This window comes from Palaemon carinicauda, chromosome 22 (genome assembly GCF_036898095.1).
Source record: "Palaemon carinicauda isolate YSFRI2023 chromosome 22, ASM3689809v2, whole genome shotgun sequence".
NCBI lineage: Eukaryota > Metazoa > Arthropoda > Malacostraca > Decapoda > Palaemonidae > Palaemon > Palaemon carinicauda.
Genome location: NC_090746.1, coordinates 115,712,632 through 115,740,131, shown reverse-complemented (window position 1 = coordinate 115,740,131; position 27,500 = coordinate 115,712,632). Strand labels below are relative to the sequence as shown.

General features: G+C 38.7%; 1 pseudogene; it reads right to left on the bottom strand.

Annotated features, from left to right (window-relative positions):
- LOC137616034 (diuretic hormone receptor-like) overlaps nucleotides 1–27,500 on the bottom strand; it is a 125,849-nt pseudogene that overhangs the window by 23,627 nt on the left and 74,722 nt on the right.

Here is a 27,500-nt window from a genome sequence, read left to right as displayed (position 1 = left end):
TAGGTTTTGGTTTCATTTGAGAACGGAAAAATATTAGTTAGGACATTGGAACTCACATAGCCTAATTGAATATATCTGAAAATACACTGTGTTGAATTCCAGAAACCTGTATTAAGAAGTTACAGGCTTTAATAAAGAAATTTCTGTTTTGCTCCTTTGTCATCTTAGCACAGCCCACAAGGTTTTATTATAGTTATGGACTGTGAAAACTTTCTTACTGAAAAACAACTTTTTCCTACAAAAAAACGCCCGTTTCCTTCGAAAATAACACTTGATTTTACTGCAAATGATTATTTAGTGAAATATATATATATATATATATATATATATATATATATATATATATATATATATATATATATATATCCTCCAATAATGGGGAACCCCCAGTGGGAACCCTTGTTTTTGGGTTGGGAAAACATACTGTGAAAACCCCCAGTGGGAACCCGGGGTTTTGGGTTGGAAAAACATACTGTGAAACCAATGTATAAGGGTAAAACAAACCTTTTCTTCTCTATACATTATTTTCTTGGACATATAAAGGCAGAACAAAAGCCATTAGAAGTAGGGTAAAACATTTCTGCTAGCGTACGCAGCTCAACATTACCACATTCCAGTAGCCTACATACGGGGCTTGATGTTTTTATTTTTTCGCGAGTGAAGCGAGTGCACAGTGAAGCAAGAACCATTAGATTTAGGGTAAATCATTTTGAACAGAAAATATATATTTTCCTGTAGTAAATAGTTGGATTTCACTGAATTTGGGTTCATTTCAATTACCAGTTTTAGTGGGTGTGTAGTGGGGAATGAAGTAGTCGAACTGGTTGTTCTGTCTGTTTTCGGTTGAAATGAAGGTCAAATACGGTGAAATCATGATATTTTCTACAGGAAAACATATTTTCTGTTCAAAGTGTTTCTCTGTCCGTAAATATAATTTTAACCCCCGCTGGTAGTTCAGAAAAAAGTGATGGGTGTTGCTTTCGTCATAAGTTACAGTAATACCTTGACATACGAGCGCCCCCGACAAATGAACATTCCGAGATATGAGCAAGCCGGCGAGCAAATTTTTGCTTTGAGATACAAAGACAAATGTGAGATATGAACATGCTTACAGACGCAAACACTATGAGGCAGAGCTCTTGGGAGCTCATGAAGCCCATATCACTTGTTCATCTAGTGTGATCTTCGACTACTTATCTCCGTGTTTTTTACGTTATTTACGTGTTTTTAACATATATTTATAGACAATTATCCTAACAAGTGATGGGTCCTAAGAAGGCGAGGGGAATCATTGTGAATGACAAGAAAAAGCTCATGATGGCGATAGAGGTCAAGCGTAAAATTATCAAAAAACATGAGCGTGGTGTCCGTTTGACTGGGTTGGCCCACCATTTCGAGAGGAGTACATCGACATATGTACCATCCTTAAAACGAAGGATGCTATTTAGAGCAGAAAACCCTCCAAAGGCCTAATCATCATGTCTAAGTAAGGGAGACAAAAACAAAGCTTCTTGGATAGGTATTTTTTTTTTTTTTTAAAGGCCTGCAGCCAGTGAAAGCAAAATTGAGGCAAAATGAGCTAAGACAAATTAAGAACAGTAAAAGAAATAAAAAAGTAGGTAAGAATAAAAATTAAAAATTCAGTAAGCTAAGTTCAGTTAAGTTAATTTCAAGTTTAAGTGTCACACTACTTAGTGTAAGGAACAGTGTAAATACAATGTCTATACTGTATATATATATATATATATATATATATATATATATATATATATATATATATATATATATATATATATATATATATATATATATATATATATATATATATATATATATATATATATATATATATATATATATATATATATATATATATATATATATATATATATATATATATATATATATATATATATATATATATATATATGGATGAAAATCAACACAATACCGTGTTCAAATAGAAATAAATTTTTCAATATTAAACTTACCCGATAATCATGTAGCTGTCAACTCCGTTGCCCGACAGAATTCTATGGAGGGATACGCCAGCTATCACAATACTAGAAGGGGGTGTATTTACCAGCGCCACCTGTGGCCAGGTACTCAAGTACTTCTTGTTGACACCTCCTCAATTATTCCTCTGTCGTGCTTCCGGCAAGACGTTCTGGGATACGCTTATGTTCTTGGAGTATTTTCACGACTTTGGTGAAGTATTTCTCTTTGATTTCGGCTGTCGCTTTACTGGAAACTTCTATATTAGCTTAGTTAGCTTTTGGAATTAATTTGATTATTTATGGTGACGAAGAGAGTATGAACTCTCGTTCACCTTTCAATGGCCGACCCTTCCCTTAGACGGAAGTGTTGGTGTCTAAGAGAGTATAGACTCTCTTTCTTAATTTTGCTTAACAAAAGTTATAGTTTTATTTTATATCTCTCCGCCTCTTATAGGCCTCTTCGATTAACTTCCTTTTATTATAAACTTATTAAAATTAATTTTTATATTTGTTTATATTCGACCTTCCTAATAGTAGGCGGTCTTTTCTTGGTACCGAAGTTAATTAACATTGAGCCCGTCATTTCGGTTTTACCTGTTAACATATTATGCTATTTCCGCCACAGAGTTTGAAAGAATTTCTTTGATAGTCTCGTACTGTTTCAAAGTTGAACTAACGTTTTGTTTTGTCTCTGCAGTTGTTGACGTTCAGAACGTTCAACTTGCACTCTATCGTTACGATAGAGAAAGAATGTTCACGGTTTCACGTTGCAGTAAGAGTAACCGTGTCTAGCGTTTTGTTCATTCTTAACTTAATGGTTTTGATCCTAATAAAGGAACTTTTCAGTTTTTTTCCTTTAACAATAATATGTTTTAACGATATATATGATTGGGCTCTTCTCTCAGGTTCTAAGTTAAGAGAGAGAGAGAGAGAGAGAGATAGAGACGTAGGGAGAAAGAGGATAAACGTTTCATTCAAGCCTGCCAGGCGTACGAGTAACGTCTTTATCGTTTTTGCTCTTCTCCCTAGTCTCTTTAGGGGAAGAAACTAAACGTTTCTAGAGTGATCTAGTGTTTAGTCTCTTTCCAGCCACTGAATTATCTTTCATTAGATTTTTCTGTTACATTGTAATTCTGTTTTCGCAATTACTAACTTTTGAGAAAGGATAGAATTGCGTGTTTCAGGTACAAACCACTTAAAGTTTCGAGTTCAGTGAAATAAGTGCAAACAGAAATCAAAGTGATAAGTGATTAGCGCAAAGTATGTCAGTGTTGTGCGTGAGGGTACTTTTGTGCGCGCCAGTCGTCCTCCCAGTCCGGGACCTCTTGCAAGCTCCCAAACCCAGGGGAGAAGCAATGTCGAAGGGCAGAAGGGTTCAGCAGGCCTTGATCGGCGCACAGAAGTATCCTCGGTGGTTGTGGGCGTGTCTTACCGAGACCGTCACTCCCACCCGCAGACGATTGAGCCCTTATTTTGCTCGTCTGCAGAAGAAATTTAGGGGAGAAAACGCTGGTCTCAGGTCTCAAGACCTTTTAAACGTAAAGTCCAGACCTATGCCAGACGTACGAAGTTAGAGTTCACAGTCATTGGGTTAGCTCTGACTCTCCTCAGTCAGTTGAATGCACTCCGCCTAAGAGGAGTAAGGTTCTGCCACAACAGAGCTCGACTGTTAAGGCTTTACCTCAGCCTACTGTAGTTTCTGCCGACCCCAAGTGGACTCTACTACAGTCCATGCAAGCACTGCTTTCGGACTTGATGCGTGAGTGTCGGGCTGAGAGTGTTGCGCCTCCGCCTCCGCCTACACTCCCTCTGCCTATGCTCGCTCCGCCTGATCGCAGTACCACCTGCCAGGCGTACGATGTTGTGGACTCTACTACAGTCCATGCAAGCACAGCTTTCGGACTTGATGCGTGAGTGTCGGGCTGAGAGTGTTGCTCCTCCGCCTCCGCCTACACTCCCTCCGCCTACACTCGCTCCGCCTGATCGCAGTACCACCTGCCAGGCGTACGATGTTGTGGACTCTACTACAGTCCATGCAAGCACAGCTTTCGGACTTGATGCGTGAGTGTCGGGCTGAGAGTGTTGCTCCTCCGCCTCCGCCTACACTCCCTCCGCCTACGCTCGCTCCGCCTGATCGCAGTACCACCTGCCAGGCGTACGATGTTGAGCCATGTGCTGAGTTTGCTGTTCCCAGTGGTGTTCAGCCTCCGTCTTCCTTAAGGCAACCTTTACAATGGGATCAGGAGGATTATACCTCTCTTCCTCCGCCTCCACTTGCTGCTCCACCAGTGATGCAACACTCGGTTGAGGTACAACAACCTCTCCCGTCCATGAGTCAGTCTCCTCAGCTCTCGCTGCAGCGAGCTCAACGCTCCACAAGGCAAGCACCACAACACCTTAGCCTTGCGCCTCAGGAGCCTCAGCTTGCGAGACATTTACCTTGTTCTGCGCAGCCTCTTCCTCATCGCGCTCCGCTCACACCACAGGAACTGGAACTTGCTACTCCGCTTCCGCCAACCGCTCAGCAAGCGCAACCCTTGGGTTCAACCACTCATGCTAGGAGTCAGCCTCCTCCACCCATGCGCCTTCCTTCTGCTTGTCTTTTATTCAGCCTTTGCAGGCTGAGCCTCAGGTGTTCCCTCAACAGAGTCTTGAAGAGGAAACCACAACTATTGTTGTTCCAGCTCGTTCTGACTCTGCTGTTCAGCATACCTCCATTTTCAAACCATGGCAAAAATATGAATCATGAGTTATGAATGTAAGGTAAACATTATGTTGATTTTTAAACCCCATGCAAGCATGCATAAAGCACTCTAGCACTGGTCATGGAATTTCTGAGAAATGTTAAACGCCATGCACACGCTCTGCTTTCCTTACAGCAGGCTCTGCTTACAGCAGGCTCTGCTTACTACATGCTCAGCATACAGCATGCTCTGCATTCAGCATGCTCTGCATACAACATGCTCTGCATACAGCATGCTCTGCATTCAGCATGCTCTGCATACAACATGCTCTACATACAGCATGCTCTGCATACAGCATACTCTGCATACATCATGCTCTGCATACCTTACCGCATGCTTCTCAGTCACACATCTTGGGTTGTTGCCAACTCACTAGACTGTCAAGCAGTTTCATAACGTTGCCTTCTAGTCTGCTGCTTTTGCACCAGTGAACCCTCACTCAGAGAACTTAGCTTTTCTAGGATAAGGTCCCTGTAGATGAAAAAGTTCTTTTCTCCCTCCTTCTGATATTCCCTTGAGGACTCTGTCATTTGGAGGGAGCCTTTAGCTGCATAACCTCTTATGGACTTTTATTTAAGCATAACATGCTTCCAGGGAAGGTTATGGTTCCACTTCAGTCGCTAATCCCGTCTGTTACCACACCTGCTCCCATAGACCTTGAGCTGTGTTGCATGACATGCAGTCCAAGCTTAGTCCTTGTTAGAGGAATTTTTGTTTACGGAGTCAATGTGTCACAGGGAAGACGTTCAACAACCAACAGAAGTGACTTGTTGTGACGCAGTGCGGCAACCTCAGCAACCCGTTAAGGAGTTGTCTGTACGACCCAGACAGTCTAGACAGATTCGGGTTGTCACTGTACTTCCTCGCTTGCCCATGATTGACAGTTCACAGACTGTGCAGCAGTATCATGATCTTGTGTCCGGCTCCGTCAGACGACTGGCTTTTAAGAGCTCCCACAAGTCGTCGCTGTCTGGAGATTTTCAAATGGACTATGGATCTGACCAAGGAACTGGGCCTCCTGGTCAATTTTGAGGAGTCTCAGCTCGTTCCATCCCAGACCATTGTCTCCTTGGGTATGGATCTTCAGAGTCGAGCTTTTCGGACTTGTCCGTCGGCCCCAAGGATCTTCCAAGCCCTAGAATGCATCCAGAGCATGCTGAGAAGGAACCGATGCTCAGTCAGGTAGTGGATGAGTCTAACAGGGACACTTTCATCGCTGGCCCTGTTCATCGTGTTAGGGAGACTCCACCTCCCCTCCCTTCAGTATCATCTAGCTGCTCACTGGATAAAGGACATGACGCTAGAGACGGTCTCAGTTCCTGTTTCCGAAGAGAGGAGGTCTTCTCTCGCGTGGTGTAAGAACAGCTTTCTTCTCAAGGAAGGCTACCTTTGGCTGTTCAGAAACACGACCGCCGTCTCCTCTCGGACGCATCAGACACGGGCTGGGGTGCGACTTTGGACGGACAAGAATGCTCGGGAACATGGAATCAGGAGCAAAGGACACTTCACATCATTTGCAAGAAGTTGTTGGCAGTTATTCTGGCCTTGATAAACTTCAAGTCCCTCCAGCTTAACAAAGTGGTGGAGGTGGACTCTGACAACACCACAGCCCTGGCTTACATCTTCAAGCAGGGAGGGACTCTTTCGTGGAAGTTGTTCTAGATCGCAAGGGACCTACTCATCTGGTCTTTAGATCGAAAGCTAACTGGTAACGAGGTTCATTCAGGGCGGTATGAATGTCATGGCAGATCACCTCAGACGGAAGGGTCAGGTCATCCCCACAGAGTGGACCCTTCTCAAGAATGTTTGCAACAGACTTTGGGCCCTGTGGGGTCAGCCAACCATAGATCTGTTCACTACCTCGATAACCTAGAGACTCCTGTTGTATTGTTCTCCGATTCCAGACCCAGCAGCAGTTTACGTGGATGCTTTTCTGCTGGATTGGTTCCATCTCGACCTGTATGCATTCCCGCCGTTCAAGATTGTCAACAGAGTACTTCAGAAGTTCTCCTCTCACTAAGGGACACGGCTGACGTTGGTTGGCTCCGCTCTGGTCCGCGAGAGAATGGTTCTTAGAGGTACTGCAATGGCTGGTCGACATTCCCAGGACTCTTCCTCTAGGAGTGAACCTTCTAAGTCTACCTCACGTAAAGAAGGTACACCCAATCCTCCACGCTCTTCGTCTGACTGCCTTCAGACTTTCGAAAGACTCTCAAGAGCTAGGGGCTTTTCGAAGGAGGCAGCCAGAGCGATTGTCAAAGCAAGGAGAACATCCACTCTCAGAATCTATCAGTCTCAAGGGAAGTCTTCCGTAGCTGGTACAAGACCAATGCAGTTTCCTCAACCAGTACCACTGTAACCCAGATTGCTGACTTCCTGTTATATCTAAGGAAAGTAAGATCCCTTTCAGCTCCTACGATCAAGGGTTACAGAAGTATGTTGGCAGCGGTTTTCCGCCACAGAGGCTTGGATCTTTCCACCAACAAAGATCTACAGGACCTCCCTAGGTCTTTTGAGACCTCAAAGGAACGTCGGTTGTCCACTCCAGGCTGGAATCTAGACGTGGTCCTAAGGTTCCTTATGTCATCAAGATTTGAACCTCTCCAATCAGCCTCTTTTTAGGACCTCACATTAAAAACTCTTTTCCTCGTGTGCTTGACAACAGCTAAAAGAGTAAGTGAGATCCACGCCTTCAGCAGGATCATTGTTTTCACATCTGAAACGGCTACATGTTCCTTGCAGCTCGGTTTTTGCTAAACGAGCTTCCTTCACGTCCTTGGCCTAAGTCGTTCGAGATCCCAAGCCTGTCCAACTTGGTGGGGAATGATCTGAAAAGAGTACTTTGCCCAGTTAGAGCTCTTAGGTACTATCTAAAAAGGTCTTAACCTTTACAAGGACAATCAGAAGCCTTATAGTGTGCTATCAAGAAACCTTCTTTTCCAAGTTCTAAGAACTCAGTTTCTTACTATTCAGGCTTCTGACTAGAGAAACACATTCTCGTCTGAAGGAAGAAGACCTTGCTTTGCTGAAGGTAAGGACACATGAAGTGGGAGCTGTGGCTACTTCAGTGGCCTTCAAACAGAACCATTCTCTGCAGAGTGTTATGGATGCAACCTATTGGAGAAGCAAGTCAGTGTTCGCATCATTCTATCTCAAAGATGTCCAGTCTCTTTACGAGTACTGCTACACCCTGGGACCATTCGTAGCAACGAATGCAGTAGTAGGCGAGGGCTCAGCCACTACATTTCCATAATCCCATAACCTTTTAACCTTTCTCTTGAATACTTTTTATGGGTTGTACGGTCGGCTAAGAAGCCTTCCACATCCTTGTTGATTTGGCGGGTGGTCAATTCTTTCTTGAGAAGCGCCGAGGTTAAAGGTTGTGATGAGGTCCTTTAGTATGGGTTGCAGCCCTGTATACTTTAGCACCTTTGAGTTGATTCAGCCTCCCAAGAGGAACGCTGCGCTCAGTAAGGAAGACGATCTTATTAAAAGCAGAGTAACGGTTCAAGTCGACTTCCTTACCAGGTACTTATTATTTCATTGTTATTGTGGATAACTGATTATATGAAATACGGGATACTTAGCTATCCTTTAGTCTTGTACACTGGTTTTTCACCCACCCCCCTGGGTGTGAATCAGCTACATGATTATCGGGTAAGTTTAATATTGAAAAATGTTATTTTTATTAGTAAAATAAATTTTTGAATATACTTACCCGATAATCATGATTTAATCGACCCTCCCTTCCTCCCCATAGAGAACCAGTGGACCGAGGAATAATTGAGGAGGTGTCAACAAGAAGTACTTGAGTACCTGGCCACAGGTGGCGCTGGTAAATACACCCCCTTCTAGTATTGTGATAGCTGGCGTATCCCTCCATAGAATTCTGTCGGGCAACGGAGTTGACAGCTACATGATTATCGGGTAAGTATATTCAAAAATTTATTTTACTAATAAAAATAACATTTTTACCTCATACTTGGGATCGAACCCTAGCTCCTTCAAATGAAAGGCCAGGTTGCTTCCAACCATGCCACCAGACACTCTAAAAAAAGTCAGAACTTAACTGCTATCTGCAGTTCAGGATTTACCTGGCGAAACATCAGTCTCTTACCAGCGAGTTTTCCCCGACTTCCTGGCCCACTAGGTGACACAATTGATAGCTTTTTTTTTTAATTACCCCTAATGAGTCAATACGAATTAAAATCAACACAATATCGTGTTCAAATAGAAATAAATTTCTACCTCATACTTGGGATTGAACCCTAGCCCCTTCAAATGAAGACTCAACCGAGTTCTGCTGGTATTGCTAGGGTGCCACAGCCCACCCTCCCCTATTATCCACCACAGATGAAGCTTCATAACGCTGAATCTCCTACTGCTGCTACCTCCGTGGTCATCCAAGGCAACCGGAGGAAGCAGCAGGGCCTACCGGAACTGCATCACAATCACTCGCCATTCATTCCTATTTCTAGCACGCTTTCTTGCCTCTCACATCTATCCTCCTATTACCCAGAGCTTTCTTCACTCCATCCACCCACCCAAACCTTGGCCTTCCTCTTGTACTTCTCCCATCAACTCTTGCATTCATCACCTTCTTTAGCAGACAGCCATTTTCCCTTCTCTCAACATGGCCAAACCACCTCAACACATTCATATCCACTCTAGCTGCTAACTCATTTCTTACTCCTGTTCTCACCTTCACTACTTCGTTCCTAACCCTATCTAGCAGAGCAGTAGGTAAATGAAATAAGACGGTAACTATATGATACTTTAATTTCTAACCAAATACTGTACATTATCCATACTGTATGTTATTCCTACTCATTATCTTGCGTTTTATGTATTTTTTGACCATGAATATTTGGTGCAAAGCACCCTTACATGAGTTTTCTAACACCCCACATAAAAACAGTTAAGGGGGATCCGAGTGGAAAACCGGGATTTTTTGAGAAACACTTAAGAGGAGATATTTACAGCAATAGTAATGGTAAAAAATGCATATAAACATGATAACTAATTGGAAAAATAAGTGGTTCATGTACTGTAAGTGGTGGAAAATTATAGTATCACAATTACCTATAATTCATGTCATGCCCCTCTAATGGGTTTTTGCTCTTCTGTGGCTCACTTCACTCGTAAATAACCATTATCTTATTCCTCCTCTGTTCTGGCAAGCTGTACATGCCAAACATGTGGGTCATTATTTTGAGGATTTTTTGGTTTTCACTTGGGCAAAAATAGCTATATACTGAAGAAAGGGGTTTTTAAACATTATGATTAAATTAAATTAAATCTAATTAGATTTATCCACACTGTGGGAGACATCATCTTGTGACGGTAGTCATGCTGAAACTGAAGTGAAGGGGGAAAAATGGGTCTTGTTAAAGAACATCCGGGAACTTGTGCTTAAATATTAGGAAGCTATTATATGGTTCAGAATGCCAAATTATGGTTATGTAAAAAAAAAAAAAAAAAAAAAAAAAAAAAAAAACAGAATAGTTCCTAAAAGTGAATGCAAACATTGCATGTGCAATGAGCCCCACCATCAGTCTCTCAAAAAGTAAGTAATGGACTTAGACAATGAAATGGTTATGAAAGTTATTATGACCCACCCCCGTTAGTCATACAGAGAAAAATGCCCATTCCAGGACAGCCGTCTGCCTCTAAGCCCAACATATAACTCATATGCATGTTCCTAAGAATAAGAAGAAAAATCAACAAGTCTGACTCCTACTTCACATGGGTGACTGAAGAATACTGGTTGCCCAACATGCTATTACTATGCTTCTCCTGAAAGGCTGCTTGATTAGTTCCTTCCCTCAGGGCTACCCCTGCAGGGGTCATGAATGCGTTAACTACCACACACGAATGTTGTATAGCCTGGATGTTTCAAGTAATGTATCATGAACACACTGTGCCTAGACCAACCAATAAAACTCAGGATGCATACTATTAAAGAACACTATAGTCCATATTTTTTAGCGATGCATATTTGCACCGACTCGGGGCGGTGTCCTTTTAGCTCGGAAATAGTTTCCTGATCGCCGATTGGTTAGAATTATCTTGTCCAACCAATCAGGGATCCGGAAACCTTTCCGAGCTAAAAGGGCACCGCTGCGAGTCGGTGCAAATATGCATCGCTAAAAGAAATGGACTATAGTTAAGAGGAAATTTTTCTCACATCGTTAGTTTTAGGGATGGAGACAGGATCAGCTTTTCTAATTAAGGAGGTCATCAAGATATGGTTAGCCCTTAATGACAGGGTTTTACTGGTCAGTGTGTTTTGAAACAGACTACCTTCTGATGATGTGGATCTCCGTAAATATAACTTTAAGGTCGACATTGGACAGATGTTGCTATACCCTGACTGTAGTCGCAAGATATAAAGCAGATCCTGTTTCTGAAGAAGCTTTTCTTTTTTGGCTAGATAAAGGAGACCAGGTGTCAGGATTAGATGACCAGGAATTATTGTAATGAATTCCTGGTCTCTCCAAAAGGCTGCCAGTTCACTGACTCTTGCCCTTGAAACTAAAGCCGTTATATATATATATATATATATATATATATATATATATATATATATATATATATATATATATATATATATATATATATTTTTTTTTTTTTTTTTTTTTTGAAAAGTTTAAGGGAAATGATAGAGTTATTCAAACCACCCAGCCAAAAACTCAAGAACCCTTTCCAGAGATAAGAAACCCCAGGAGTGAGTGGGAATTGTCTATACAAAGCAAAGGACTGCGTGATCTTATGAAACCTGTCTGAGTCAAGATCCACTTCAAAGGCATGCTTGAGAGGTTCTGTTAAAGACGATTTATATAACAGTGTAGTTGATGGCTGGTGATTTCTCTCCCCAGAGAGGTGGACCAGAAAGGAAACCAAGAAGTTGTGGTTATCTGAAAAGGTGCCTGACTTCATAGAAAAGCCATCCACATCTTCCACACAGATTGGTATTGTCTTGTATATAAAGACCTATTACAGCTCATTAAATAAGTCAAGTTTTGGGCTGAGAAATCTTTTGCAAAAGCATGGGAGAGAAAATCCAAGTGTGAAGGTTCTGGGTCAGAAAGGAGGAAGTAAAGATAGTCTGCCTTTGTAGTTTTTGATACAGCTATGCAGAACGAAGATGGTGTATTCTTGGTCTCAGATGCTGAAGCAGTGGATATTATGGGCCGTTGGGTCATCGTGGTGTTATTAGCACAACTGTCCCTGAAAAATCCTGAAGGATATTCAAAGCCTTTGAAATCAAACTCGTCTGAGGAAACAGGTAGATTGATGATCATCTGTTCCAATCTAAATTCAGTGCATCCACATTCGGAGCTTCGTGTAGTGGAAATTTTCGGTTCTCTTTTGTATTGAATAGGTCGGTCTATTTGGAGATTCAGAAATACCTGCAAAACCTTCCAAAAAGAACTCTGGTCCAGTGTCCACTCTGTATGCAAAACTGACTGCATGGATAGGGCATCTGCTACCACATTGAATGGACCTGACAGATGGAATGGTGTGAGGAAGTCATTTCTCTTCTGAAGGAACTTCATAATGGTAAAGATCACTACAAAGAGAACTCTCGAGCAGGATCCTCCTTTTCTGAGCTAACAGACTACCATTTGGTTTTCTATGAAGATCTTTTAGTAGGAATTCCTTCTTGGACAAATCTTCTTTAATGTCAGGGAAACTGCCATCAGTTCTAACATAATTATGTGAAATGCTAAAAACTGAGGGGACCATTTCCCGAACACAAAGGTATCCTCTGAATGACCTCCCCAGCTCGACCTTGATGTGCCAGTATGAGTAATCATAGTAGCCGGGGGAGGGACCAACGGGACCGACTTAGCCAAGGAATTTGGCGTCGTCCATGACCTGAGAATTCTTTTGCATCGGCTAAGTGACTTAGCCCGATGGCCCCGAAACCCATTCTGAGCTACCTTTTCCACATCTAATTGAGGACTTTTAGTCTGTTCTTTACCACTTTATCGACTATCAAGGGAAACTGAAGGAGGCCCCAAATCTTCTCCAGTTACCTCATGGAATAGAAATAGCTCAAAACTAAAATTGCACAAGGTTTAGACAGTTATATTATCATTTCAGTTCCTTAAGAACAGTTCACAATCAAACAGTTATATTATGTGGGAGATTAGAGATGTCAAAGAGAACATAGATATCATAGTTTAAAGGAAACTTAGCTTTTAGCTGCCTTCTGTAAGACTGTTGCAGCTTAACTTCAAGTCCCGATGGAAATATTAAATTTCTTTCTCAGAGTGTAAAGTCATGTACTGACCCTGTTTAGAAGAGCAAGGGTAGTTTTTACTCATAACATCACTGAGAAGGATTGGAACGTAGTTCATATGTCTATATGATGAGACATCTCCCCCCATTTTGAAAAAGGTGCAATCAACCAAATGAGTGCCACAGCCAAGCTGCACAGCACTTGACTCACTTTTATTTGACTAGGATTGTTCTCACCAACCTCTCATTAGTCATCCTACATTTAGCATGATAGGAATCAGTATCTGCTGGATTCATGATGAAACGAGTGGCACTAGCAACCGCACACGCTAAACATTTTATGAGAAAATTAAAGGTTTAATCTGGCAAGACTCCCTCCAAAGGGAAAGCTGCTGTTTTAAATGGTCAGACTTAGATGTATTTTTACTCAAGTTATAGTAAGCTAATGCCTTGCCATGGTATTGTAAGGCTAAGCATTGGTCCATTTCTCTTGTTCTTTGTTCCCTTAATGGTGGTTAGCGCCATCAGTGCACCACGCATTAAAATAAAGTCTTTGCAGTAACTACTGTATATCCTCTTCCACCTTGCTCTCCAACCTCTCAACTTTTACCTCATTGTGCCATTTGCACCTTGGTGCTGAGTGACCCCCACCCCTGTCTGCCTCAACAGGCCACACTGCCCTAAATCTATAAAACTCTCCTCCTGGCTAAGGGAATTTCTTGATTTGTATCCTAATGGATTTCAAAGTTTTTAAGAAATTCAAAAGAGAATAGAACATGTGACCATTGCAATACATAGAAGAAAAGGCTTATTAGAATAGACTCGTTAAACAAGAAACCCCAAAACTTGAGATTTCAACGTTTCAACATTCAGGTGATAGAGATGTAAAAAGGTGTCACAAAACTCCTGAAAATAAATTTGATTCATTAAAGAAAGAAAAAAAAACTAGGGTTGCATTGTTTGCATATTTTGCATTAATATGTATGGAGCCTACATTTTGTATTTAGACTAATTCAGTGACAAGCTACCATTTTAAGAATTTATAACTAAAGCAGCTTTTTATCCTGCTACTTTACCTCCAGCCGAGGTTTCCTTCATCCCTAGTGTTGTGACTTAGCTTGTAATACTACTACTACTACTACTACTACTACTACTAATAATAATAATAATAATAATTTCGAATTCCTTACCTGGACGGATGCTTGTGTGATCCAAAGTAGATTGTGCAGGAGATACGTAAACAGAAGGTTGGAGTGTATCTTGTTCCTCAGACATCGTAGATCTCTGATGGAAAGGAATTGTCTCATGAGTCACAGTGAATACAGGGACAGCAAAATACATATTGATATTTTGATGATTCCTCTCTCTGATTATGTAAGGATTATGGTAAATGGAAATTATATATGTATATAGATAGATAAACGTACAGTACATATGTTGTGCATTTAATTTAATAGATGGTAACTCCAGAGAAGAGACAATATAATTGTTACTTGTACCATAAGATCTTAAAGCTTCTGAATCGTGGGTGCCTACCTATACTGAATGCATTATCAGCGAGTTTGACTACACATGCTGCCACTCACCTCTCCTCTCGCACACATTCTTGCTTCTGAATGTTAGGGCTTTTCAATTATAATACTTTTATAATGCCATCCATTCAGCACACACTAGCTCATATTCTCCTTCCTTATGACTTCAAAATAATATACCTATCAGCAAACTGTGATTCTCCATTCTTTCCACACAATCAAACCATCTTAAAAGACTTTGACACACCATTTTGTATATCCCCACATATTTACCATACATTTTTTCTCTGTCCACATTTCTCATTTTCAACATTAGTGTTTTTACAGAAACTGCACAAATAGAGTACAGAGTATCTTTTTAACTTACTTTTTCTTTATTTACATTTAGCCTCCTTGTATTTAGGAGAGCTGGCCGAATAATACGGTTAAACTTTCTCACTTTGTGTTCTGTAAATATTCGAAATCTCTAAACTAAATTCTTGCACACATCCTGCTACCTTCCTTACCTCACATATTCTGTGGCTTGCCTCTTTTAATTGTACCAAGATCAATTACATTTATTCCCAGATGCCTAAACGAGGAATTGCTCTCTTCCTTCACTATCTATATTAACATTATTCTCTTCATTTTGGCATTTTCTTTATATGGACCCTTGAAACCGTACTCTTGTTTATATATGATCCAGATTACATCCTTTTGGAAATGCTTCCAAAGCCTTTCAACTGTACCTGCAATTTCTCTACTCTATCCTCATTCAGTATTGTAACACCTGCAAACATAGACACTCGAATTTCCATTCCCAACTCATTCTCAAATCACAACTTGTGTGCCTTCATTTAGTGTCCTGGCTTATATTACTCCATCCAGAAGTAATTAAACAACTGTAAATTGGTAAAATACTCTCGCATCATACCCAGTTTTCATCATTGGCTTTCATTGCAAAATGTTGATAAATCTTGATATCTTAACTCATCTTTCATACCAGAGAACCTTGAGACTCCATATTGCCTCTTGATGCTGTCTTAAGATAATTTTGTCTATGATTGTCAGCTATATCTTTTACCTATTACTTTAGAATTCATCACATAACAATGTCCTAGCATATACTTGATCCAAACAATCTTTTCCTTTTTATAATCCGGTTGTTGTTCATACGTTAGCCTAATCTTTCTACAATCTAAATTTCTCTGGTAGAATTTAGCAAGATGGAAGATTCAATGGTGAAATCTATCTTTGGTGAAGTTTACTGGGGGTGGGGATTTGCTGCGGTGAAATTTACATTTACATTTCTCCTATCGTAATCAATAACATTAGGCTTCTGTAATTCCTACAGCTGTCTGTATTGATTTTATCTCTATACAGTGGAACATTTATCTAACTTAACTAATGCTCTGGAACCTTTCTTTATAAAGACATACCTTACAATGTCTGGTCAGTTACACGACACACTACCACATCTTCACTGCAGCATTTCACTCGTAATTCCACCAACTGTTGGTGTCTGTCCATTCTCTAAGGGCCCGGCCAGACCAAGCGCGGCTAGCGGCGAGGTTAGCAACAAGAGGTAATGGCGGCAAATTGAAACCTCAGGTACCTTATGTAGGTGGCCAGATATGAGGCGCGGGAAGCCTCGCGCCTCCTATCTGGCCGCTAACCTCGCCGCTAGCCGCGCTTGGTCTGGCCTAGCCCAAACATCTTAATTCCTCAACTTATATCGACAACATTCACTTCCAGAATTATTTTCAAACTTAGAGTAGCATCATTTGCTTTTCTGGTATCTTCCATAGTCAGACAGGCTTAAAAGTACTCATTGAATTCACTCAGGGCTTTAGTTTCTTTGGATAGCTTCTTTCTGTTTGCATCTTTTGTATCCTGAGATCAGTTTACTTCCATACCCTCTCTCTCAATGTTTACACACACATACACACACACACACACACACACACACACACACACATATATATATATATATATATATATATATATATATATATATATATATATATATAGACTGTATATGTGTGTGTACAGTATGTATTGATAGATTTCCAAGTGAGTGATTCCTATAGTCATTGCTATGTTTAAAGTTTTATTGCCATATCTAAACCTTAATTACCATATCAAGGAGGAACATCGTGTACAAAAGAACTTCTACAACACCAGTTATGTTATGGAACTACGCATAAAGCTCATCAGCAACTCTTCAAACTGCCCTCATACCTACTTATACTACACCAGACACTCATGTCTTGCAAGCTGTCATTCATCTTTGGTGCAATGATGTTTCCATTCCTTTAACCTATCCACTATCCACCCCTTCTATCCAGAACACTTAATGACCCCTCTCCTCCTTCCTAACCAATGTTCCATATTGAACACTCCTCTCCCCAGGGTTATTGCTAGAATCCATTCTCTCCACATGATCAGACCCTCTTCAGAGGATCTACTACATTTTGACATCTTTCCGTATGTGTTATCACTCTCCCATCCGTTTCGCTTTGCGAATACTTTGCGAACAGTTTATATCAACATCCAACTCTTTCTCTCATTTGTGTTAGACATCTCCACTGGACTTTCCTAAAGGTCACCTGGCTTAGCAGTCCCTTAGGTAATATTCTTCCAAACCATTTGTAGATAACCCTCTACCTTCCTTGATTCAAGTACTGTGTGACTTACCTTGCTTTGATTACACACACACACACACATATATATATATATATATATATATATATATATATATATATGTGTGTGTGTGTATGTATATATATATATATATATATATATATATATATATATATATATATATATATATATATATATATATATATATATATATATATATATATAGCCATTTTAGCTTTAACTTATGAATAGAAAAATTTAATTTTTAAGCTATTCTTGAAGTGCAATGTAATATTTGGATAAGGGGAATGCTTAACATCCACTTGTATCAAAGATTTTACAGTTGGTATTAGCATTGAATAATCAGGTCATAGATCTAAGGTACTTGCACAAATAGGATATGGAAATCAATGGTAGAGCAAACAGTATGGGAAAAATCGTTGTCAAATAGTACACAGTAATAATTATGCCTTTTTTTTTCAATTCAAGGATATATTGTTTACTATTACTAGGAAAACTAAAGACGCTTGGCAGATCTCCAGAAAATGTAGGAAGTCCAACTAGGATCTCCCATAGGATAATGTAATATGATTAAGAACAAGAAAAGGCTCTCTGCCACCCGAGAAATGGCCACATACATCTAATATTGTGGTTTAAAAGGCTTGGTTTTGCTTAAGCTCTTTGACTTGTCAACACTCTTTAAGTTATAGACATTTTGGGAGGGGGTTACATTCTCCCCCCGATGGGGACCTGGGAGCACATTTAGTGCCCAAGAGCGACACGGGTTCCCTGGTTCCTGGTTCCTGGTTCCTTATTCAGGTTCAGGTTCAGGTTGAGGCTTTGCCTTTGCAACGGCGCCTCTGTGTCTTTTAGTTTTGTGTGTTCCTCATTTTCACTAGTTTTTTTTCTTTTCATCCACATTTGTTGTAGTACTCTTTTCTTATCTTCAATATTTTCTTCACAAAAAAGGAATTTTCCAACTGTTTGTGCACTATCTTCTTCGTATGGTTGTTGGAGCTCAATTGCTCACTCCGCAAAATAAGTTTGCGGGCACACTATCTCTTTATAGATAGGCGCAAAGCTTCTAAGCTTATTCTTATTATTGTTATTAAGTTTATATCATCTGTGCCTTAAATAAATTAATATCATATTGAGGTTCTCAATCTTTACTTTTATTCCCTTCTACCTTGAAATTAGATAGGATAACACCTTGCTATCATCAGTTTTGGCAACCTGTTGTGGTAATCAGTTTGGACTTCTTAAAATCTTCTTTTATATGCATTGCCCTACCTATAAATGCAGCCAGATCCCTGCTAGGAGTTTTCAGCGTAACTAAACTTATTTCTACATTCTTTAGTGTGGGTCGGAGAACCCCAAAAATTCCGCTATAATGTAGGAGGCAGGAGAGCAAGAAACGAAACAAAACAGAAGTTGAACATTAATACAAATGATTAATCTTGTTTCCTGTCAGTTCCACTATTTCCATCAGCTGCCAACAGATGGCATTAGTGTCGCGTTTTATTCAATTATTTAAGAAAAATTTAATTTCCCTGGGATGGAACTAGCTATTCTAGTATAAATCCTATTTGAGTGTTGGGGTGAGCAAGACAATTACCCTTTTCCTCTTAGGAAAATGTTAGCTAGAAATTGTAGCAATTTCCCTTTTCCTCTTAGGAAAATGTTAGCTAGAAATTGTAGCAATTTCCCTTTTCCTCTTAGGAAAATGTTAGCTAGAAATTGTAGCAATTTCCCTTTTCCTCTTAGGAAAATGTTAGCTAGAAATTGTAGCAGTTTCCCTTTTCCTCTTAGGAAAATGTTAGCTAGAAATTGTAGCAATTTCCCTTTTCCTCTTAGGAAAATGTTAGCTAGAAATTGTAGCAGTTTCCCTTTTCCTCTTAGGAAAATGTTAGCTAGAAATTGTAGCAATTTCCCTTTTCCTCTTAGGAAAATGTTAGCTAGAAATTGTAGCAGTTTCCCTTTTCCTCTTAGGAAAATGTTAGCTAGAAATTGTAGCAATTTCCCTTTTCCTCTTAGGAAAATGTTAGCTAGAAATTGTAGCAGTTTCCCTTTTCCTCTTAGGAAAATGTTAGCTAGAAATTGTAGCAATTTCCCTTTGTTGGGAAGTGTGGTCTAAGAAAAAAATATTTTATTCAGCTTTTAAATTCTTTATACACTAAAGATTTAGCTATGCAGGGCGTGGAATTGTTTACAAGTATAAATGGATAGAGAGATATTATTATTATTTTTTTTTTTTTTAATGCCTGGAAAGTTTATTAGGCGTTGATGGCCTGAAATCGTGATGCTAGTAAATAGGAAATAATCAGCAGGGTCTCTTTTTCTAGTACCAATGGAGGATTTTTGAAGGCTTTCAAGCTCTTTTTACCTGTAGGATATTTCAAGCTCTTTACCTGTATCATGCATTATGTTATGCAGATTTACGTACTTCAACCAATACGTCAGTTGGAACCTTATGAATTATGTACCTCTAGCTTGTATTAAGGTAGAATTACACTGTTAAGAATTTGCCGTAAAACTGGTAAAAATCCTGGAATAAATAGTGCCAGGTATTTACTTTTTTTAAAACGGATATGTTGTAAAGGAGTGGTATTACGGTCACCAACCCGTAAAAGATGATAAAAAAAGTAGTGTAAAAATTACGGTCGCCTATATTTTCCTGAAATACGACAGAAAACAGTATATATATATATATATATATATATATATATATATATATATATATATATATATATATATATATATATATATATATATATATATATATATATTTATATGTGTATATATATACATAAATATGTGTGTATATACACATATAAATATATGTATATATATATATATATATATATATATATATATATATATATATATATATATATATATATATATATATATATATATATGTGTATATATACATATATATATATGTATATACACATATAAATATATGTATATATATATATATATATATATATATATATATATATATATATATATATATATATATATATTTCTTTTTTTTACGGAGAATTTCCGATTAAAATTACAGTTTTTTAAGCGTAGACAATCACGCATTCCAAAATTCTTAAATTTGAAAAAAAAATTAAGCATAGCATGAGAGCAGTATCTCAGTTATGCAATGTCTTCTATTCAATTTATGGTTTGATTTAAGAACATTTCGCAGGTCTAGAAGATATCTAAAAAGCTTAGATAATTATCTCGTGTGCACCATCATGGAAATTTCCGCCAAGTTGTGGAATGATCTTCCTAATCGGGTAGTTGAATCAGTAGAACTTCAAAAGTTCAAAGTTGGAGCAAATGCTTTTTTGTTGACCAGGCGGACATGAGTCTTTTTATAGTTTATATATGGCATATTGGTTTTGACGTTGTTAATAGTTTATATAGAACATATCTCTTTTGACGTTGTTACTTTTTTTTTAGAATGATTTATTGTTAATTTGTTCTCTTCATTTATTTATTTCCTTATTTCCTTTCATCACTGGGCTATTTTTCCCTATTGGAGCCCCTGGGCTTATAGCATCTTGCTTTTCCAATTAGGGTTGTAGCTTGGATAGTGATAATAATAATAATAATGATAATAATAATAATAATCACGTTATCTGTGTGATTTAACACCGAATGAAATTATAGATTCGGATACTCGACGCCTTTACGAAAGGCTAGAAAAAAAAAATAGCATTAATTCTCCCAAACCAGGAAAATTATTTTCACTAATGATTCGAGGCCACAGAGTCGATGTAGGTCACAGGAAATTTATTTTTAATGTTTGTTACTCTTAAAATATTCTATTTTCCTTTTTTCCTTTCCTTGCTGGGCTATTTTCCCCGTTGGAGCCTTTAGGCTTATAGCATTCTGCTTTTCCAATTCTATTTTCCTTTTTTCCTTTCCTCACTGGGCTATTATCCCTGTTGGAGCCTTTGGGCTTATAGCATTCTGCTTTTCCAATTCTATTTTCCTTTTTTCCTTTCCTCACTGGGCTATTTTCCCTGTTGGAGCCTTTAGGCTTATAGCATTCTGCTTTTCCAATTCTATTTTCCTTTTTTCCTTTCCTCACTGGGCTATTATCCCTGTTGGAGCCTTTGGGCTTATAGCATTCTGCTTTTCCAATTCTATTTTCCTCTTTTCCTTTTCTCACTGGGCTATTTTCCCTGTTGGAGCCTTTGGGCTTATAGCATTCTGCTTTTCCAATTCTGTTTTCCTTTTTTCCTTTCCTCACTGGGCTATTTTCCCTGTTGGAGCCTTTGGGCTTATAGCATTCTGCTTTTCCAACTAGGGTTGTAGCTTAGCTAATAATAATAATAATAATAATAATAATAATAATAATAATAATAATAATAATTGTGATAAATGGTATATCAGATTCAAATGTTGAATTACTGGGTCGTTACGATATTTCTTCCTATTGTTTTGTTAAAGTATTTATAGTTTATATAGGAATGTTTTATTTCAATGTTGTTACTGTTCTTGGAATATTTTAGTTTTCCTTGTTTCCTTTCCTCACTGGGCTATTTTCCCTTTATGGGCCCCAGGGCTTAGATCATTCTGCTTTTCCAACTAGGGTTGTAGCTTAGCAATTAATAATAATGATAATAATAATAATAAAAATAATAATTATTATTATTATTATTTTAGTATATATCAAGTCGTACATTGAACATAAAATCGATTAGCATTAGGCGTCGCTCTTCTATCTATAGTCCATTTCTTTTAGCGAGTCATATTTGCACCGACTCGCAGCGGTGTCCTTTTAGCTCGGAAAAGTTTCCTGGTCGCTGATTGGTTGGACAAGATAATTCTAACCAATCAGCGATCAGGAAACTTTTCCGAGCTAAAAGGGCACCGTTGCGAGTCGGTGCAAATATGACTCGCTAAAAGAAATGGACTATAGAGGGTATCATAGAGTCTCGTGTCTCATCCGGGTATTCAGTTATTCGAAATTTCTCTCCCCAGTAAGAAACCTATTCTAGGGTCAAGTAGAAATTTAGGGAAAACAGAATTCTGACCACAAGTTCTCTGGAAAGTTTTGATCTTTACAGAAAGGTTTCTCACTGTGAAGGTGACGATGATCACAAGTTCTCTGGAAAGTTTTGATATTTACGGAAAAGTTTCTGACTGAAGATGATGATCACAAGTTCTCTGGAAAGTTTTGATCTTTACAGAAAAGTTTCTCACTGTGAAGGTGATGCTGACCACAAGTTCTCTGGAAAGTTTTGATCTTTACGGAAAAGTTTCTGACTGTGAAGGTGATGATGACCACAAGTCCTCTGGAAAGTTTTGATCTTTACGGAAAAGTTTCTCACTGTGAAGGTGATGATGACCTCAAGTTCTCTGGAAAGTTTTGATCTTCACGGAAAAGTTTCTGACTGTGAAGGTGAAGATGACCTAAAGTTCTCAGGAAAGTTTTTATCTTCACGGAAAAGCTGCTCACTGTGATAATGACCACAAGTTCTCTGGAAAGTTTTGGTCTTTACGGAAAAGTTTCTCACTGTTAAGGTGATGGAATTCACTTAAGGAGAAAGAAAAACTTTTCACTGGATAGGGTGAGGGTTAGATGGTGAAAAAACCCAGCAAAGTTTTAAGTCACCTCTTTGCCACTTTTGTATATACTGTATTATTTTTGTAGTTTCTCCTGGAAAAACACAAATTAATCTTATTTGGACATTCAGGTATGCGCCAGGGATCTTAGTGGGGAGAAGAATATTTGTTATAATACCCCAATCATTATCCAGGACCCTTTGATATCTATTTCCAGGATAAGTGGCCACTTCCCAAATTATATATATATATATATATATATATATATATATATATATATATATATATATATATATATATATATATATATATATATATATATATATATATATATATATATATATATATTCAAATAAGCCATACATATTTTTGATACATTAATGTCTGGATTCTCTTAACGACCTGATCCCGAGGTCGTTAAGAGAATCCAGACATTAATGTATCAAAAATATATATGGCTTATTTGAATATGAAAAACACGTCTAAATGTGCAAAATTTATCATATATATATGTATATATATATATATATATATATATATATATATATATATATATATATATATATATATATATATATATATATATATGTGTGTGTGTGTGTGTGTGTATGTATGTATATTATATATGTATATTGCATGTACATACAATTGTTTTTAGTCTAAAGGTCTTTTCCGCTTGAATTGTTTTGCTCCTAAGGGTGTTGACCATCTGGTTATGAGCAAGTATTGCTTTACTGTTGGCCATCTTCTACGAACTTAATTCACTCTATAGGTTTTCCGGGTTGGTGTGTGACATTTTATGTTATATTATGCTCCTACTTGAGGAAGCTATTCTTCTACTGTTATTTTGATCAGAGTTTAATCAGCTTTTTATATTGCCAGTTACAAAGCCGAGGTTTATTCAGCCTTGCCAGTTACAAGGCTGAGTCTATCACTTCTAGCTAATAGTCACTGAGATTTCTTGTGAGAATTTGGTGTTTTCCACTCCTCTTTGGGCACAGTTTATATTTCAACAAATGAATAGAAAGTATAGTCTACTCTGATAGCTAAAACTTATGATTATATAGAAGGAACACTTTTTTATGTTCCATGTAAAAGGAAAAAAATAAAAAACAATACAGTGAAATTTTTTTTTTCACATTCAGGCTCTTGAAATATATTTCGAATTTCCACGAAATGAAAAACTAGCTAAATCAACCTCTTTAGATTTGTAAACAACCATGGAGCACTCAAATGATGACATTATTACTGATGAAAATGAAAAGCTAACCTATTTCCTGTGGTTTCCTGTTGATTTTGGTATAATTTGTTCTGACTTATTTTAAAATTAGCTTTATTGGGAATTGTCTATCTTAGATATACATCGAGTAGGATAACTTGTTCACTAAAGACCATTCTTCTTTCTATGGGTGTATAAATTAATCGTTAGAGGATCCAATGACACACTTGGTATGTCATCTGTTTATGTACATACATACATACATACATACATATACCAAAGGCACTTCCCCCAATTTTGGGGGGTAGCCGACATCAACAATGAAACAAAACAAAAAAGGGGACCTCTACTCTCTACGTTCCTCCAGCCTAACCAGGGACTCAGCTGAGTTCAGCTGGTACTGCTAGGGTGCCACAGCCCAACCTCCCACATTATCCACCACAGATGAAGCTTCATAATGCTGAATCCTCTACTGCTGCCATCTCCGCGGTCATCTAAGGCACCGGAGGAAGCTGTTTATGTAGCTATATAGAAAATTTATTCAGCTTTTCATTTCAATTTTCAGTTTCTTTTTATATTTATTTCTTTGTTACTTACTCTAAAAAATGTCAACATAAGAAGGTTGACACATTTTGTCATTGCTCCGGGTTGACACAAGGCGTCATTGGTCACCGTAAAAAAGTTTGTGAGTCATGAGCCTGAAAGTGATTTTGCCATGGCCGGGATCACTAGAGGGTTTAATACTATCCTAGGCTTTTATCTGAATCCTGATTGTCCTACATTGGATTAATTGGCATTATGGGGGTAGTTTGTAGCGCTACGGCCAAGCGTCCTAATTTGCTTATTATCGCTCCGACTGTTATCTTGTATAGAATAAAAACGTTTGGAAATGGTCTACGGATCTTAAATATATTGTATAAGGGGGGGGGGGTCCGGGTGGGCGCAGCCCCCCTAGGTAAGGACACGGCTTTTAGCATAGGTTAGGTTGGTTTTTTAAGTTAGCTTCTCCCGTCGTACTCGTAGGTAAGGAAACTGTTGTGTAAGGGGGGGGGGGGTCCGGGGGGGGGCAAAGCCCCCCTGTGTAAGGATACGGCTTTTAGCATCGGTTAGGTGGGTTTTTTAAGTTAGCTTCTCCCGCCAAAATCTTTTTTAGAACGACGGCCACAGTTCAGAATATTCCCGTTTTCTACGGGATCTGGCCGTCACCCTACAAAGGCTCCCATTATGGATATCATTGCATTTCAATGTTTATGATTACCTTGTCATCTCAGCTTCGCTAGTATTATTTTCTGTGGACACAGGTGTGATGTGTTGAATTTCTTGATTAGAAATGCTGATCATCTAACACCTGTAAGAAGCAGCCTCAACAACACTTGGGCTCTTAAATTGTTTTAATTTGATTACCAATAAATGATAATTTATTGGCTAGTATTGTAGTGAGGCGAGCATTGATGTAGCCTTAAACATCACGCCATTAAAGCTAGATTAACTTAATTGCCCGTAGGAAGCTTACCTAATGCCGGTAATATCACCTGTGATCCGTTTGTGTCGTCAAAAGTGCTAGGTATGGCCTGTAACAAAAAATCCTAAATTTTATTTTTACCTTTATTATTGTGTTCTTATCTATATATTATTCTTTTGTAACGAACACACGAAGCACAATGATACGCTTGACCTGAGGTCAGATTGATATCCAAAGGAAGGTTTATGTGTACACTTGAGACTTACTTGAAGGAGATGAAGATCCAGAGGGCAATGGTGACCGCCACAAGGCTGAGTGAGTTGCCCACATAGTATATGGTCTGGGCTGTGGTGACGGTGACCTCAGGCTCTGTAGGAGAGGTCACGAAGTTGAGGCACAGGCTGTAAGAGGAGGTCTTCGACCATGTTCCATTCGGGTAACAGTAGAGAGTCGCATTGTTTTCTGGAGAATGAGAGGTAAAGGGAATTATTAGTGCTGCTGCTGCCTTACAAGAGTGTTATCATTCAACTTGCTGACAAATATTAAGGATAGCATTATCTAGAGCCATCTCAATGGATGGAAAGTTCCGCATCCTTGCACACACATAGGTTTCAAATGAATTGGTGGGACAAATATTTCCATTTTTTAAAGGTAGAGGGGGTAAAGTCGAATGCAAAATCATATGAACAATTTTTATCATTTTACTAGCCAAATTACAACCCCAGTTGGAAGAGCAGGATGCTACAAGCCCAAGGGCTCCACTTGGGAAAGCAGCAAAGTGAGGAAAGGAAATAACAAATAAATTATACATGAGGAGTAAGAGACAAGAAATATAACATATTTCAAGATCAGTAACAACTGCCTGTTTAGGAAGATCATTCCATAATCTGGTCACAGCTGGAATAAGATTTCGAGAATACTGTATAGTACTGAATCTTATGGCGGACAAGGCAAGATGGTTTGAATTAACTACATGCCTAGCACTACTTACAGGATAGTAGTCTGGCATGATCTCAATGCAAAGGATGGTCAGAATTATGAAAAATCTTATGTAACATGCATACAGAACTAACTGAACAATGGTGCAAGAGATTAATATCAAGATCGGGAAGACAAAATTTAATAGAATGCAAGTTTTTGTCCAACTCATTAAGATGCTAGTTAGCAGCCAATGACTAGACAGGAGAACAATACTTAAGACAAGATGGAATGAAAGAATTAAAACCAGGATAGATTGATTACTGCATATACCAGGAAAGGTAAGACTTTGATTGAGAAAATGAGGCAGGTGACACAAGTACTTATGGGGAGAAGGACAGTGTAGGTTTAAACAAGGATGAGGTGTACCGATTAAGTGTTTTGGACTGAATCGAAGCTGTCATACATGGACCTAGTAAACCCTTATAGTCAATAGACGGGGAATGTGGATGGTGTTGGTAATGTATGATATAGATCAGTGGTTCCCAACCTTTTTTTTCTGTCATTTCCCCCCTGCACCCAGTTCAACCCTCCAGATTTCCCCCTTCATGTGTATGAGGGAAAGAGTAGTTGAAACACACTGTGACGACTTACTAATCTATTTTTCCATTATACAAATAAACTGATAAACAAATAGTTACAGAGTAAAATGGATAGAGAGCTGTTAGTAACAACTAACCGCATAGCCATAGAGCTATGAGGTTAGTTGTTACTAAATAAATAAATTTCTACCTCATACCTGGGATCGAACGCTAGCCCCTTCTAATGAAAGGCCAGGTCGAAACCAACCATGTCACGAGAGCCCATAAAAGATATTGGAACCTGACCGCTACCAGCTGTCCGAGGATTGAGGTAGAAATTTATTTCTATTTGAACACGATGTTGTGTTGATATTAATCCATATTGACTCATTAGGGGTAATTTGAATGAATTACTACCAATTGTGTCACGTGGTGGCCCGGGATATTGGGTAAAACTCGCTGGTAAGAGACTGATGTCTCGCCAGGTAAATCCTCCGACAGCTGGTAGCGGTCAGGTTCCAATATCTTTTATGGGCTCTCGTGACATGGTTGGTTTCGACCTGGCCTATCATTAGAAGGGGCTAGCGTTCGATCCCAGGTATGAGGT